Consider the following 17,937-nt stretch of genomic DNA (forward strand, 5'->3'; position numbering starts at 1 on the left):
GTTTTCTGCCATATGTCCAGCCACGCGAACTGCGATCTTTTAAGCTCTGGACTCCGAAGTTCTCAGAAGCCGCACGAAAAACGATATATATTTCAAGACGTACTCTCGAAGTGTACTTTGTAGCCCTGAGAGTCGGAAAATGCCGGCTGGGTCACTCATGCGTTTAATTCGAGTCCTGTGGCAAGGGCGACTGCACTTATTTCGCCGTGTTCATACCATTCTCCGAGTTGCAGTGGAGTGACTTCGAAGTCGTGTTTGATGTATATTGCAGTAAAACGGCGAGTTGAGCGAGTTCGTACATCGCATGCAGCGGCTGTCCCGTCGTCTTCTTTTCTTGTGTCCCTGTTCCTGCGCTGTTTTTTTCTCAAGATGTATATTGCAACTCGTGCCGCTGCGTTGCTTGGCCTCTGACCACCGCAGACATATCGGTATCCCTGTATCTCGTGGCTGTCGCTGGGGTTCATCCAGGTTTGTGATGCAGGTTGAAGCCTGATTGACATTGATGTCATGCGCCACATTGTTCTTGTGTTTGGACACCAAGCGCAAGTTCAGGCATGCGACAAATAGCTTTGCAGCCTCTGGCATTTCATCGCATTCTTTTGTGATGGTAGGGAGTGAGTGTTCGCGTGTAGTACGTGGAATCCGTCTGCAAGAGCTTGATCGCGGTTTTCCTTGACGTCGTAGAATTTGAATTCGCCCTTCTTGTTAGTGAGTGTGACATATACCACTTTTTGACAGTACGGTTGGGCGTACTTCATTAATACCGAATCAAATTCCTCCTTGTGATTTGTGGATGGTGATTGCATATGCTTGTGACACTGGCAATATAGTTTGTTTGAGTATGATGTGGGAAACGCCTTTCCCTCTGAGGTGGCAGCCGAAGTGAACGAGTTCAATTGGTGCTCAAGTGGGCAAAATTGCAGCCTCGTGCATCCACAGATGTTGGCCTTTGCTTCTTGCAACCATGCCGATGCCATCAGGGAATTGTAGCCACGGCTGATGACTCTTCCATGCAAGTCATGTTGCACAAAGCAAAGTTTTACTACTGATCTGTTGACTGGGCCGACGGTGACAATAGTGTTGCGGACAATCATGCATGGATGGCCGATGCAGAGTCCAAGTTTTGCATACAATGATCCCTTGTCAATCTTTGAGAATCCTGCGATCTTCGTTTTGTCCAACCTCAGATCCTTGTCTGACCGGTGTCTAGGGATGTTATCGGTGGCAACAATGTCTCAGCAACACCATCATATGTAGCCGTGGCTTGAGCGTTATATCAGTCCGGATCTGCATTGGAGAAGGAGAGGCGGACGCCGCCGGGGCACCTCTTCAGAGCGTCTTCGACAGTGACGAATCTGCTCTCAAGGAGTTTAATTTCGGTGTGCTCCAGAGGAGCTCCATTGTCAATTATGATGAGCAATGACAAGAATGTGTGTCTGTCTGTTGAACCACTTGCGTGAGACAGTAGAATGAGAGGTAGTGCCAGGGCACTCTTGCGGTATTGAAGGCGGTGTTCGTGACCGAGGATCTCGTGTACACTTCTGATGCTCTGACTGGCAGCATCTGCCTCGAATCCCCACAGAGAATGACATCGTAGCCTATGAATGGCACGGTAATGTGCATCAAAATGCTACGGAGGCACTGGTCAACAAGGACCATTGTGTCTGCAGACGTTATGCTTGTCTCTTTGATGATTATGCATCTGATGTTCCTGAATACATTTCTGAAGGTATTGAGGTAGCTGTTGCTCAGTCCTGTGTCTGTTCCATGCTGCTATGGTCAGTTTGATTGCCGAATTCACCGTGACTCTTCCCAGTGCCATTGTCGCCTTGCACTTATTTGCGCATGCAGTGTGTGCATTCAGACTTCTATCTGCATCCCCAACGTTGCAGTTTCTGTTTATATATCCAGTATGAGACGCAGCATGAAGGTCTTTCTGCAGCCAGCCACACCCATGAAGATTTGCAACGGGGCTGATCCGGGCGCTGTGAGACAATGAACGACTCTGTGCAAGATTTGAATTGACCTCGGTTTGTCAGCCTCATTTTCTGTAGGAAGATATGTGGAGGCGGAATGTTTGTCCGCGTCTGAACGGCCAGGCATCTGGGAGCAACTGCCATGACTTCTCTGTGTCTAAGAGAGTGTCCAGGTTGTCAGCTGTGTTGACGAGTCTGACCGTGGGAGATCCATCTGGAGGACGACAACATTCAGCTGCATGTTTTGCAGCTTCACGTAGATGGGTCTCTTTGTCAGTGATCTTCTAACGCATTCGGTAGAGTTTGTGGATATCATTGTTGTGCGAGTATTTCTTTGTCTCATTCATGATGGCAGCATACCTCGTGTTGGTTGAAGATGGCGATGAATTTGTTGCCATCAAGAATGTCCACTTCTCTGTCGAACAGGTGGAAAAACAGGACGTGTTCATGGTTGTAGTTTATGACGTCATCTTCTGGATAGCAGCGATACCAAAGTATTGCCGTTGTTCTGTGCAACATATCATTCGGCGGCCTGTACAGTCACAGGTAAAAAAGATTAGCACACATTACGGAAGACCAGAGTGCCGGAATGACAATGCGTGGCGCTGCGGGTGGCAAAGAGGCTGATAACGAGAGTGCCGGGCCACTCCCATTCTACAGTATTAGGGGGGTTCAGCGGACTGCCACGGACAGCAAAATTAATGGCTAAAAGCAGCGTTATCATCTATTGTTCCCGCTAGCTCCTTTTGACAAACCATCGCGGACAAAAAAAGACAGCAATAAAAAGAAGCCATCTTTGCTTATGATAACCGAGCCAAAATAAATGCCGCAAGCACAGTCACGTAGGGCCGGCACTTCAACGCTCGGGCGGTACACGCTTGATAAAGCTTACATCCTGCCGTCCCCCCCCTAGCCTGCAAATATGGAAACGGCCCGTTAGGCAGGTCTGCGTACCGCAGCGCTACGTGGTGAGATATACGAATTCTGATCGCCAGTGATCTGTGCTAATCTTTTTTACCCACGACTGTACATCGTCAGGCAGTTGGCCAAGGTGATGTCGTGAAGACGCTCATCCCTGTCTTCCTACTGTTTATTGGCAGACCACTTCCACACGTCGGTGCTGGACTCATCGAGATCCTCTGCATTCATTTCATCAACGGTTTTGCGGATTCATACGCGTTGCTCGGGTCATAGCGTGTTGGCAGTGACGACGTCATGACTCTTGTTGGACATACCGAGTTGTAGCAGGAACCATGCGGCCTTTTGTGCAGACATCTCAACAGCTTTTGGTATTTTTAGATTAATTTGAGGGCTTTGCTGTATTTGATTTCAGAATCTTTGGAATCTTGGATAATGTTTTTGATTTCTTTGTGGTGGTTGGACATTCCTCGGTTGGCCTTACTCACATACTTGATGACGTATGCTGTGCAGGTGTAGGCGTCGAGCATCACTTGAATGTCCATGTTTGAGTTGAACACTGTTACAATCCAGGGATTGAAGTAATTTACCTTCGTCTGCATCATGTCTCCCTTGAGCTTCACGCACAACTGCGAGATTCCTGAGCGAAACGCACCTATTCATGGCATAATTCGAATAGCAAACACGTCCCGCGGGCAACATTTCACTCGGCGGCAATGTAATGAAGACTTTCAAAATTCTAAAAAACAGTCAAAGTTGTAAACCAGTTTCGAGAGCTTGCGCAGCTCTGTCTCTTGTTTTCTTCATTCTTCTTCTGTTTAATACTGATGCAATTTCATTGCTATGTAATAATGTACGTCATTTCCATGCGCACTGCATGGAAATGACACCTTGTAATTGTCAAGAATGTTGTAAACAGTGATGTCATAGACATTCTTATCAGAAGCATGTTTTTGAAACTTCTATTTCTTTTAACAGAGATAATATGGCAACATTCGGATGTAGCAGCCCTCTTCCCGTTTTCTGATAAACTAGGGCTGCTTTGGGCCTGGTCAAGTTTGCAGGAGCCACGAGCCCAGTTTTGCGTGCCGAGCACTCAGTGTATTTCAGCAGTTTCCTGCATAGAAACCTGGTCGAATAATAAATTATTCAATCTTCTGAGGTTTATTGCAAAGGAAGTCCTCGCATTTGTTCTTGCTCTCGACAAGACCATCAAGTTTGGCCTTCAGCTCATTGATACGTGGCTCATGAGGCCCATCTTTGAGCGCTAGTCATGTTGGATAGGCTTATCAGAAGTGATTCTTCATTGTCCTGGACCTGGCAGTTATCATACCTTGGAGGTTTTAACAAGCTGTAGACAGAAAGCATGCTGTACAACTGCAAGAAAGCGGGCAGATACGGGTGCTCATTTTGGTTACCTGCTTGGCAGATGATACCGAAAAGGTCCTCATGCACATCTTGGTTAAACTTCGCGGTCAGCACATACTTGAAATTGCTTTTCTCCAGCAGGTACTTGGAAAGCTCTTATGTTTGAAAGAATGGTCACCCTTTGGCTCTGGGCAGTTGATTTTGGCAGAAAATTTCTCTGGTCTGGCCTTTACTTCTTTTTCCATTTCACTGAGCCACTTCAAAAAAGATCCTAGTACAACAAAGTCTCGACTGTGCAGTCTTAAACCTTCCTTTGGATTTTTTAATTTTCATGTATCAGACAGGTTTTTGAGTTTTACAGTAAAATCAACGATGCCCTTGACATCCTCAAGACCTGATGTACCCCTTTTAGTATAAAACTCCATGGCATCGATGATGCTCAGGCTGAACAGCTGTGTAGCTGATTTCACCCCGCATCTTTTCAGCATTTGTTGGGTATAGATCGTAGCAAGAGAGTCTACGATAAACCTTCAGTTTACCTTTTATGTTTGGCATCTGCAAAATAGAGCTTGTCATATTGTGACCAGAGAACACTGGCACCATTTACACAAAGCACTTTCTGCTGCAAAAGTCAGTTTTGCGCGTACTTGCGGAAGATGTAGTGCATTCTGTAGTGCATTCTATGTCTCACAAGCCAGACTTACGAACTAGTTCTTTGTTGAGTCTAGCTCTCCACTCACACCAAACTTTGTCCACATAGAACGGTTTGTTCTGAGGCTGTCACAAACAATCCAATCAACAAATGCACCTGCATCCTTGATGCATTCCACCAACACAGTTCCTTTCATAGGTCCACAGCCCCTAGGTACGAGGGTAGGGTGCCCTTTGCGTCCGGTCGTTGGTAGCCGGCAGGAACGTGGTATCCACAGCAGGTTCCAGGGCAGCTGAGGCTGCAGTCACTGATCATTTTCCTCTCGTCAAGGTTGATGCCGTCTGGGAGTTGGTAGCTGGCAGGAACACAGGACCCACAGGAGGATCCTGGGAGGTATGCTTGTATAATATAGGCCAAGCTTCTCAATGGCCTTCTCGAGGTAAGCTCAACCTTTGACATTTGGCAGGCTGAGCTTGACGTACTGGCCAACAGTTGGTGGGGCTACGGTCCTTCTAGTTCTTGCTTGTCAAATGTGTGTTAAAATAGGCTCAGGCTGGCGCTTCAAATGCCATCTGAGAGATGTGGAGAAATAATCATCCTGTGCCCTGTTAGTGGGGCCAGTAAATCGCCTCATTTACTCACTTGGAGTAGGACACACCTACCCGAGTATATTTGTGTAATGTGCGCAGCGGTGAAATTCATGTCCTTGTTTGCTCATGTTGCATAAGTAGCTTGTCTTTTTTTCTTCTAATGGGTGTGCAGCAAGGGCTTCATCCAGCTGAGATATAGAATGGGGCACATGCTGACAGCGTGGAGATTCAAAGCAGACTGTTTTTATTCTGTGACAAAAAAAAATTCGAAAGGGAAGTGCGAAGGCAATGAGCGAGAGTTGAAAGCGCAGAACTGATGGGTAAACACTAGATGACAATTTTTTTTTTTTTTGAAATCCTGAGTAAGACGTGGCTGATGCTCCAGCACAAACTAGCCTGTTGCTGAAATGGATTATTGCATATTTTCTAAGACGTACGTGCAAGAAAAGATAAAAAATTGTTTCACGTTTCCATGGTCTTACAGCCGCTCTCTCTCATTCATGAATTAAAGAAAGCACTATTGCCACTATGGCAGCTTGAGGTATCGTGATGTAAATACAGGCATGAAATACATGCGCATTGCGGACTCTTGCATATGACAGTAAAGCTTCGCAATTTCTTTGCCTGCAGCTTTGCATCGGGCAGTAATCGCTATATAGACGGCTTGACAAAATAGCGCGAAGGGTAATAAGGGAGTAATTACTCATTGACATCCACCCGAGCGCAGCCATACGGCTACAAAGGAAAGCTATACAGCTTTCTCAGATACTTCGTAGTTAAAGAAAAATTCTTTAACTCTTTCTTTCTTAAAAGTTTCTGAGAAAGCTGTATAGCTTTCCTTTGTAGCCGTATGGCTGCGCTCGGGTGGATGTCAATGAGTAATTACTCCCTTATTACAAATCTTCTCCACCTTGGGGGATTCCCCTAAAACATTTGGTCAAGCATGAAGGGTATCCCTCAGAGGAGCTGAACGGCACGCAAAAGGCTTTTCAAAACTTTAGACCTTGAATATCAACTGTTTGTCAGTGTACTCTGATTGACAGGGACAAGACAGCTTAATATGCTGAACAGAGCTTCTTCAGCTGCGTATCATGACCAGCTTCTGCGCTTTCTTTTGGGGACCTTTCCTTCTTTTCAAGAATACAAAACACCCAGGACCCTCATCTTTGCGCAGCTGTCGGAGCGCATGACGGCCATCAGGGGAACGCACTTGTCCCACAAATCCAGCAGTCGTGCAGATAAACATCGTGTGGTGATGCAAGCATGACTACTTTTCATGTGTACGCCACGCGCCGCGCCGACGCGGATGCCGGCCGGTGTAGCACAACTCCCAGACTGCATCGCTGTGGTGGCGGCGTTTTGCAACTGCTGGTGAAATCAATTCATTATAAATTTTTTTCCCTTCATAGGCAAATACTGCATGGTAACCCATGATTACTAATATCTTTTGGATTAATACAGAGAAGAAAACATGGAACTAAAATTAGCTTATGTACTTCTTTAATTACGCATGGTTGAGACACTGCCAGCTGTGTATGGCATACTGACAACCAGTCGACTGCCTTCGTTATTGAAAAAAATAGATGAATGTGCATTGCACAACAGTCGCACCCTGTGCTCAGGTGCGTGCCCTTGCCCTCTGCAACTGGAATGTGGAAGAGCTAGGTGCTGCCTCTTGCAAGGAACCCTCGTGAATATTTCCGAATGTGTCAGTGCAGTCAGCATAGCCTGGAGGGCAGCAGTGGCTAGCTGAACTGTTCACCGAATAGAGGAAATTGTGCAGTATGCATGTCGCCTTTACAATTTTGTCAGTGTTTTTTTGCTCTAGGTTGGTGCGTCTTTGATAAATGTGCCACCGAGATCCTGAGACACTGAAGTGATTTTGGGCACACCTTCCGCAAAAGAAAGAGTTGCACTTTTGGTTGCAAAAATGAAAGTGCCCCAACTTTTTCACAACATCAAGCAAAACCATTTTGTGGCTCAGTGCGTTTGTTCTAACACTTCATAGATATCACAAGCCTGCATTTCTGTAATGATAACTGGCAATTGAGTGAAAGCAAGAACACAATTGAATTTACTTTCACATTCTCACTTAAGTAAGGCTGAAAATGGCTGTTATTTCATTACTGGCTACACCAAAAGTTACTTGCTTATACCAAAATCTTCCCCCCAAAAATATTTATGCTATAAAGAACACACTGCTAAAATAGGATGCCAAACAGAACCTGGTATGAAGGGACACAATTAAAGCTTTACAGACACAAGAAGGATTTTAAACTACAACATACATTGGAGATAATTGAGTATAAGGTTTGCAACTGGCTGGGTTGTGGATATGGAATTTTTTGTATTTCAAAGCAACAGCTATACACATTACTAACAGTACAGAAAGTTGAGTTTGCACAACTTAGTTTAATTCGTATCTTGGAGCAAAAACCTTCGGTGAACTACACACCTATAAGGATTGGTGTGATGTATGATGTTGGTGTGATGATCCCTGAACTTTTGTTTGCCCTTATTACCAATCCAGCTATAATGCTCTCCAACTGAATCTTTCATTACAATGGTGAGCATCCTCTTTGTTGCAGAATCTACATTATTTCTACCAAGGGACTTCAGTTCTTTAAGGTAAAAAAGAGCAATAATACAGAATTAAATTTTGCAATTGCAAACTGAACTTATGGACATATGGTAAAAGTTGATTTGAAGGTTAGTAGCTATAGAAATCTGGCTGGGGTAACAGCTAGGAATTGATTCCTCATATTTTGTCTTAAAAACTAGGAGGTTTGCACGATAGAAACCGAGCCATTTGTGCACATTGAATGATACTGTGCATTTGCCACATGCATAAAATGCTACTGCTGCAAAGTTCATGAGCACGTAGTAAGCTCACCACACTCCCCACAATCTCCACATTCTCATCGAATTCCTTGAAATTTTTTCAGCTCCCCAAAGAAGGCTTGGGGATTAAAGCTGGTGCAGCACCACTTCTTTCGGCTGCTGTCACTGTTGGCATGTTTACCATCAGGTCCAACACCTGCTCAAGTATGAGCCTGTCCACACGGAGTTCCCTTAGGACCTGCCTCTGAAATTCTAGGAGCAGGAATAAGAGAACACAGGCTGTAAGGCTTCCACAGAACTCATCCTTAAGGAATGAGATCCCTAATTGTCGGAGGGGTGTGTGGCCGCACTCCTGAAATAAAAGAACATGCTGGCTACAGAAATCTTTTCTTTAAAATAGCTCCGCCTAAAACTAACCTGGCTCACTTTGGTTTGCCAGAGTTCTGTTTTGCACATCTGAAAATGTAGATTCATTAGTCAGCAGAATTGTTCCAGTCCACAAATACCACAATAAGTACATACCGATAGCTCCAGTTCACTCGGTGGCATGTAGTGCACTACCTAAAACAAATTGATTGAGATGTAACAGTCATTGATAACCAATTTCACACTACTGATTTGTCAGGCCTCTTTAGTGTTCTTGACTTATTCACTTGTTATGTCTCAACACCACCCAGTTACAGTAAAAGTTTGTCAATTCGGATCTCCAGGGACCGTAAAATATGTCCGAATTATCGAGTGGACAAAAACAAACAATAAATGCTCGACTTTCATCAACACACCTTTACTGCTCAAAGTAATCGAGGATGCTCGTCTGCTTTCCCACAAAGACTTGCGCGGATACTATTTTTCTAAGTCCTTCCAGGCACTCAGCATCTCGAGTGCTGTCTGCAGTGTCCCAACAAAATTCTTCCAACACGAGGGCCTCCGTGGCTTCCTTCACAGTGCAAAGGAGCCGAGGCTACTCCTCTCGTGGCCCCTCTTTCTCAGAATCTTCGCCGTGCAGCACATCTCTGACAATTTCTGCATCAGTAAGAGAGCCAGCTGTAACAACGCCATCATCAATGCCAGCGTAATCAACAAGTGTTACCGCATCCGGCAGAACACCTCCGAAATCCTGGAAGTCATCTCCACTGTCGTCTAGCGACATTTTGGCCACTGTATCATCGCAAGGCTGAGGCACAACAAAGCCTCTGTGTCTAAAACAGTTAACGATGATGTTCGTGGGTGTGTTTTGCCAAACATATGCAAGAATGTTGACTGCGCTCAAAAGATTTACGTTGTACTGCTTGTTGACTTCATGGCACAGGAGCGTACACTCCAGCACACACGCCTACGGTATTTAGTCTTGGCATTGAATTATTCCTTGGTCCATCAGTCTCCAAGACTGTAATGCATTCTACAGGTCTAACAGAAAAGCACTGCCACGTAGATAATAACAGTACTCACGGAGTTTTCAGCGGTGACACCTGAGCTGATGAGAATAGTGCTTCTTCAGAGCAAACCACCGATGAATGCAGACCGCACTAAATGAACGACCGCTCGACGAATTGTGCGTCACCGTGTGTCGGACCCATTAAACGCGTGGGAGGGTGTCACGTGGTGGTTCTCCTGCTGCTGTGCGCGCACCCTAGGATATAACGATTCCCAAACCGATTGCATGCCATTTTTGAATATGTTGCCCTTGCTCATTGGCTGAAGAGACTCAACGCTTCAATTTTGTCCAGTCCAGCGGCACTGTTAAGTGCACTGCCATTGTCCCGCACGATTAATACCTTGCGGTTGTTCGCGCAAAACTGTCTGTAACTTCTGCATCCAGCCTCGAAAAATTTTCGACGTTATCCAGGCCTTTTTATTAGCTTGGTATTCCATCGGAAAAGCAGACATGTTCCTAAAGCACTGCAGCTTTTGTGCCTTTCCAATGACAACAAGTGCTCTGTCCCTGTCATGTTGGTGGCTAAAAGAACAGTCAGTCGTTCCGTGCTCCTTTTTCCACCGATGCACGGATCTCCTTTCATAGTCGCAGTCTTGTAGTGCAGTGCCTTAAGAAAAAGTGCTCTTTCATCAGCATTAAATATATTGTTGAGGTTGCCGGGAAGGGGTGACCGCGTTCACATTTATTGATGCGAGCTGGTGGTGAGAGCGTCCGGCTGAGTCCAAAGTCCGACAGCGTTCTTTATCTCCTGTGCTGGCGCTGCCTTGTTCTCTTCAACACGTGGCTCGTGCCGGCCGTGCGCATTGCTACAATATCATTTGGATCATAGGCGGCGATGTGTTCAAGCATCTTGGTGTTCTTCCAGTTGTTGGCAACATCTTCGTTGATAGCACTTCTTTCACCGCACACAGTTTTGAAAACGAAGTCACGCCTCTCTCTGAAGTGCTCGCGTCATCTTTTCGATACTTTGAATACATCGATGTGCATCATCGGTGCAAACCTCTTAGCTTGCGTCATGATGAGGGGTCCACTCAATGGCAGGTTTGCGTTACGCGAGTTGACCGCCCACCAATGCAAGGCCTCTTCCAACTCTGGATGAGCTGCTGTTCGGAGATGCTTTCGTGATACTCGGAACTTCTCGCTTTTGAACGCCTGAAAAATCTGTTCCCACAGACCTAAAGTGAATGGTGCCAGGAAGCTTTGTGGCACTAGAGGATACATTTTCCATGTGCTCGGTTGCGTCCTCTCAGTCTTTTTCCTGAGCGGACTTTATTCCTACTCATCGGACTCTACTAGGAACTGTTTTGGTTTGGTGACTGGGAGTCTTTCATTTTCCTCCGAAGACGCCAATTCTGATGTAACCTTGGCTCTACCCAGCTTCTTCCTGGCTGTTTCATACAACACTAGTAACAGATCATGAACCAAAGCACAGTGAATTAGTATAAGCCTCTTTCGAAAGCTCAGGCATGGCTTTAGGTCATTAAACCCCACAAGCGACTGTCAGCTATTTTTTCAGTGGTTTTGACAGTCAGTTTCAATATATGTTCCACCATCAGCTGATGCCGTCATGCTCAAATCATGCATTCATTGCACCTATAGAAAAGTGCCAGAACTTACAAAAGAGACTTTTCAGGCAGGCCACGTGTCGCTGTCAGTCATCCTGGGCTCTTGCAGAGGACTTGACTTATCTATTCACTCTGTCAGCTTTTCCACCGGGCTATACACAAATGTTATCATCAATCCACGTCGCTGTAACAACTTTGACTTCATCAGTTTTAACAAACTGCACTATTGCGAGTGACATCTGAAAGTGACAAGAATGCAACCAGGAACTTTTTCATATCTGAAAAACAAGTCAGAGTGCTTGTAGTATTATCAGATTACCTCCTAGAAACACCAGCTTAATAATGTTCTTAGCCAGGCACCTCTCAGAAAAAAACACATTGCCGTGGCAGATGCCATCACACTCTTCAAAATGTTTAGGGACACTTAGCTAAATGCTTCAAAACTGGGCTATAATTTCTGGCTGTATACCCACTATCATCGAGAATGACCATGAACTGAGCATGTCTCCATTCACTGCCTGTTAATAATGCGTTAGTTAATGTGTTTGTATACACATATTCAGCATATCTAGAGTATGATGAAGTCCCGTCTGTCCATGGGAATGCATTTAAAAAAAAAGTGACGCTGAGCAGTAAAAGTAAAAAAAAAAGGTCTGTCGTTTCGCTTCCAGAACGGGGGCCTTGTTCGCAATGAAATCACACCAAAATGCTCTCTTTAAATAGGGTAGAATAATTGCCGCAAGGGGTGTGCGTATATCGGGTTAAGATTATCTTGTTATGATCGAAACCAAGATTGAAACCAGAAAAAAAAGATGCAGGCCCAGAAGAAGGCACAGACATACACTGCCACCGGCAACAGATGTGTGTGTGCCTTCTGGTCGTGTCTTGGTTTTTGCTGTTTTTTTGCTAGAACATGAATTATCCATGCTGCGTGGCCCCGAATTCTGGCTCGCATAATGATGCCATAGGTCATGTTTTATTGTGGGGTCTAAGGAGGAGGACCTCGCTAAGAAATCTGTCCCACAGCTTCATTGTGTGATCCAGTATTCGCGGCCGCTTAGCATTAAAAAATGACTTGACCCACCGGTGACCCAAGACACAACAAATATCTTAAATATATTGTGTCAAGAAGAATTTTACACAACAATAAGCCTGTGGGTAGGTAAGCAGTTTAAGTAAGTTATACTTGTTTTTGTTTTTTAATGCAGGTGTCTGGCGTGCTAGGCGCCATCAGGTGTATTGATGGGTTCTATATCAACAGGCACATTGAAATCTCTCTGACCTCGTGGTCAGTGTGCGACAATAATTAAGAATTTCCGGATGTGCTCGCATGAAATCCAAACAAGATCCATGACTCCTGAATATTTCGAAAGTCTGCGCTTGCAATTAAGCTTGCAGAGATTTGGAGAAGGGGACTTCCACATTCTTGGTGACATAGCCTACCCACTCCGCGAATTTCTCCTGAGACCTTTCTGAAACTATGGAAACCTGACCCAGAGGCAAAACCTATTCAACATGAAGTTTTCTGCAACACAAGTCCAAATACAAAAGGCTTTTGCTGATTTAAAGGGTAGGTTCTGCCAGTTATATCATGTCGAATTCTTCATTATGGACAAGATGAACATGTTCACTGTGGCATGCTGTGTCTTGCACAACCTGTGCATTAACCCAAGGGGCACTACTGTGCCACCGGTTATCGATGATGACTCGTTAAATGCTGAATGGGAGAGCCTCCCACTTGTTAAAAGTGAGGGCTAGGGCCCATTGAGAGCCACAAAAGCTGAATTCCACTGTCAAGGAGAGCTCAAGCGAGAGGCAGTGATGCGAGCCATGAGCCTCTAAACAAGGAAAAAAGCTTTTCATGTTTGTCTTGGGAAAAGGTTGTATGAATTAACTCTTGCTATTTGTGTAATCCAGATGCCTCGTGAAGCAACTCTATTTTTTCTCTGTGCATTCGCTCTCTTCTTTCTTCCTTCAACACCCTTTTCTTCTCTCTTGCTGCTTCTCTTTCTGCATGCCTTTTTGCCTTCTGCTCTTCTACTTCAATTTTTCGTAAAAGATAAAGCTATGCCCCTCATCCTTACTGTGCTTGGTCTATTTTTGTTTTTCAGTGACCGATTCTTCTTGTCCATAATTTTGGGGTCTTTTGTCTGTCAGTATCCGCATACCTAATCTGGAGGGTTCAGGGCGAGACTTCTTAGAAACAATGCCAATGGCATCTCTTAAAACTTCAGGTTCAAGGCTGTCATCTAGCTGTATAATTTTTCCTATCTCGTCTTCATATGGAACACCCTGCAATGAGTTGCCGAATTTGTTGTTGACGGCCACGGCAGTTCTTTTTCTTTTGCATACAGTCTTGTATCTTGTTCAACACTGCTCACTGGTTCTCACAACTCCAAGCCTTTTTTGGAGTTGGCGGTAATTTTTTCAAACATTGCTTTTTTGTTTCAGAATTTTTTAGTGGGCCAGCCTGTCTCAAGAAAGCAGCATAGCGATCATTTGGCAGCTTAGTCTCCCCTCCGATCCACTTGCAAACTGGAGCTAGAAAGACAGGCACTGTTCATAAATAAATTAAGAAGTAGAGAGAGAAGAGAAAAAATACATGATGCTCACGTACCACGTGTTCCTTGGCTGACATCTGGGCTTTCTGTCCAGGTGAGGTCATGCTGCACCTCTGAAACTATCTGCAACAATGCAGAAAAGTTTTGTTCTCTGCTGCTGATTATGGCATGGATTCTACAATGCAGCACAGCAAAAGGTGTCCTAGTTGAAAAAAACAGTTGGCTCCAACTGGGAAATTTCCAATTGGTACCATTTAATTTTCCAGTTGTGTTTTGAGCCCAGTATGAACTGATGGAACCAACTGAACCCAGTTGGAATGTAACCAGCTGGAACTATTTGGAATCAACTGGTATTCAGCCAGCTGGAACTAACTGGAATGCAACCAGCCAATTCCAGTTGGCTTCACTGGAGTGCAGTCAGTTCAAAGTGGAATATTGTTGTATACTTCAAGCCATATGTTATGCAAGTCCACGCATGGCATGGTGGCCGATAAGTGCTACGCGATAGAACTTCATATTAAACACAGGAACTCGTAGGTTTATTTGAACTGTAGAAAAAAAAAAAAATACTGGTGAGGTCCTGCTTTGTTGCTGATGAGGTTCTGCTTCGTTGCAGCTTCATTGGATTTAGGACACACTGGCACTGCTATGCAAAGTGGTAGCTCTGAAAATGTAATGGCAGAAAAAAATGGTCTGCGGTAAAAAGGTAGCTCTATATACTACAACATCTACTAAATGAGAAGGCATTGTGACACGCTCAAAAACTTCAGTGCAGTTTCTGGCGCAAGCAGCATCTGAAGGTTAGGTTACAATTTCCCTAAAGCATAAACATTGCATATTTTTTCGACAAAATTAGTAGTATCATATATTACATTGTAATAGTACTTCAGAATTTTATTGTACAACAGCTGCTAAAATATGTCTGTACCCTAGAATACATACCTCTTAGCCATTTTGTCCATGTCGGCAAGCTTTTCCGGTATATAATGGTTAAACTGCTTCATGACAGTCGGAATATGGTCCGAGTCCAGCCCCCTTTTTCAAGCCATTGCTTGAAACTTCTGGAAGTAGAAGGAAGCATGAGAATCAAATGTATTAAATATAAGCTGTTTGCTTTGCATGCACAAGATGCTACATTAGTAGTACTAGACCGCCTTGTCAGCTCTTCCGAAAGGAAAAGCTCCTGGGTATCCTCAGTGTCTACGAAAGAGTATCAGACACATGGTCACTCGTTTTTCTGATGCAAGCACTAGATATGTGCACTGCATTGTTTTTTTGAGGCTGCCATGTGTACTACTCAAATAATTGTGGAAGTATTTTGGACATTCAGGTGTAGACAGCTAAAGCAACACATAATAAGAAAAATGCTGCATTAATGAACTGTGCAGTTACATACCACACATGACAACCACCTTCCATGGTGTCGACGGTACTTTTTTGGCCTGATGGGGGGAAAGTGGGCAGTGCTTGCCTAGAAAGTAAAAAGATAAAAACGTGAGCACAGCACTGCAGAGGACGAAAGTGCAACGAAGGAGTAATGTTGAAATATGCAGGGGTTGAAGTTACCCTGCAAAGAGCACTCTTGCAATGTGGCGGGGTCCCAGATTATTTGGAGCAAGCCTTTTACAAACAGAATCTTTGCGCCGGCTTGCACTTTCATCCATGCGTCTTTGGAGATCTTCAAGCCTTCTCCAATGTCCACCTGATCACAAATGAATTGGTGCACAATCAGCCTAACTGGCAGCAGGACCATGAAATTTTGAGCCAGTAACATTCAGCAGGCTTGCAGCATGAATTTCTGTTCACAGAATCTTTAGGCTATCTACCCTGCTACTTACCATGCTGTCCAGCTCAAGTGGTTGAGGTGCTGGCAGTGCAGTTTCGTGTGGGATGATGGCTTGATGCTCGTTCTCCCGTCCAGTGACTCTGCTTAATGATGGCTGAGCTGCAACTATTGCAGCTGCTACCGCATTTGGTAGCCGGTCATACTGAGCACAGCCACCTGTACGTAAAAATATGGTATTCCTTCTGATAGTAAGGTCACTGCTTGATTAATGCTTCAGAGTAATAAAATACGGATCTAAGGAAATGCACATCCAGTCTTAAATGTAATTTCATATTGCACCAAACACTTTTGATCATTCCAAGAGATACCACAATCCTACCTTCCAAGTCAATTCTCTCGCAGTTGAGGTCTCGTAGAGTGGACAACTCTCTGTCCTACAGCCTCACTTTTGCCTCAAGCATTGCTAGCTTTTCTGACGAATGCCCAGGTTTTTGATTGAGGCTGTCGGGCTGCACACATGCTTTTTTTTTTTTTTCAGAATTTCCAAGAGCTCTTTATGGGGAGCTTCTTTTCTTATGTGCTGAAAAGCAACAGCCAGATTACTGAGTTAATTTCCTGACGTGAAAATAAGTGTAAGGAATACATCTTTGGACATAACAAACCTGTACGGGTGCATCCTCTTCGCTGCTTTCGCTTTCTGTTTCCAGTATGCGCAGTACTCGCACTCGCCGATTTTTCAGTTGCTCGCTGATGTCCTCTTCAGAGTCTAGACATGGCATGCATAACGATGAGTCACACAATGGCAATGGTACACTATCTACTGCTTCATGGAGGCGGTGCATAAGCCATAAAGAAAATAAAATCATGGTGGGAAAAAATGTTCTACAAGTTTGAATCAAGATGCACTTAAATTATGCCATCAGTCAGGTTAGATCTGCACAGTTCCAGACAGTATACTTATATATATGAAACTTTTTAGAAGCAATAAGGCATATATTCTGCTTAATAAGCTGTCACTTGATTAGATACTAACTTCTAAATTTCAGTGTTCGCGGCATTTTTTTTTTATGAATCCGTTGCGCTATGCCAAACTGCCGTGGGTGGCACACATGCACGGTGCGTACTAGACACTTAGAAAAGCTTTATGTATGCGTCATGCACTTGTCAGCATTAAAAATCAAGATTACCACGTGCACGTTATGCGCCGCGGGTACATATTGGCTAATTTCTCAGCAATCGTATGCGATAATTTAAGCAGAATCATTGTCACGAAAGACCATGGCGCATGAAGAAAAGTACCTAGATTACATGTGCACATTAAGCCTATGTCAGATGCAAGCGGAAATATGAAAACGCTCGCGAATTCCGTGGCAGCGGTGCATAGACCTGTTTCTAGCGGCCGTGGCAACTCGAGCAAACAGAGTGACGTAGTTCCAACAAGTTGGAACATTTTTCACGTCGTGCACTCGGCCGCTCAGTTCACAGTGACTGATTTCTGAGCAATCATATGGGATAAATTGAGCTACAAATCACTGAAATGTCACGAAAGACCTCGCATGAAAAAAACAAAATCTAGTGCACGTGCGCATTATCACTTTCTCAGCAATCGTATGGGCTAACTTAAGCAAAAAAAAAAATCAATGAAATGTCACGAAAGACCTTCATGATCCACATAGATTGCAAGCTGCTATACAGAATGCTGTGCTAAATGCGTAGCGAAACAGTTCCAACCAACCTCTAACCAGCAGAGTCCTGGTGCGGTAGTAGTCGGATGTGCCGGTACTGTCATCCATCTACTTGGCCAGGTAGAACATTGACGAAAAATTGTTAGTAGGTTTGTTGTTCTTGTTGATAAACCTTTATTTTCCATCAGAATGGAGGCCCCCTACTCCCTACCTCCGGCACGCAGGCCGAGGGGCAGGGGCCAGGACCTCCGCGACTAGAGACAGGCAAGGAGCTTCTGACTCCTCGCGGCAGCTATCGCCAGATGGACCGCTTTCTTCTGCACGACGAGGTCCGTGCTTTGCAGAAGGGTTTCCCAGGCGTCTCTACTCTCAATTTTCTCTCGGAACCCTGGAGAATCTGCACATCCCAAATCACATGGTCGAGGGTCCCCCTCTCCCCACACTTCCTGCACTTATCATCAATATCCTCATCTTTTAAGACATCCGATGCCCACACTGGGTGTATGAAATTTTTAGCCTGTAGTCTCCTCCAAGCCGTAGCCTCTGTGTTAGCGAGCTCT

The sequence above is a fragment of the Amblyomma mixtum genome, chromosome 2, assembly GCF_055824585.1.
Source record: "Amblyomma mixtum isolate Tamu chromosome 2, ASM5582458v1, whole genome shotgun sequence".
NCBI lineage: Eukaryota > Metazoa > Arthropoda > Arachnida > Ixodida > Ixodidae > Amblyomma > Amblyomma mixtum.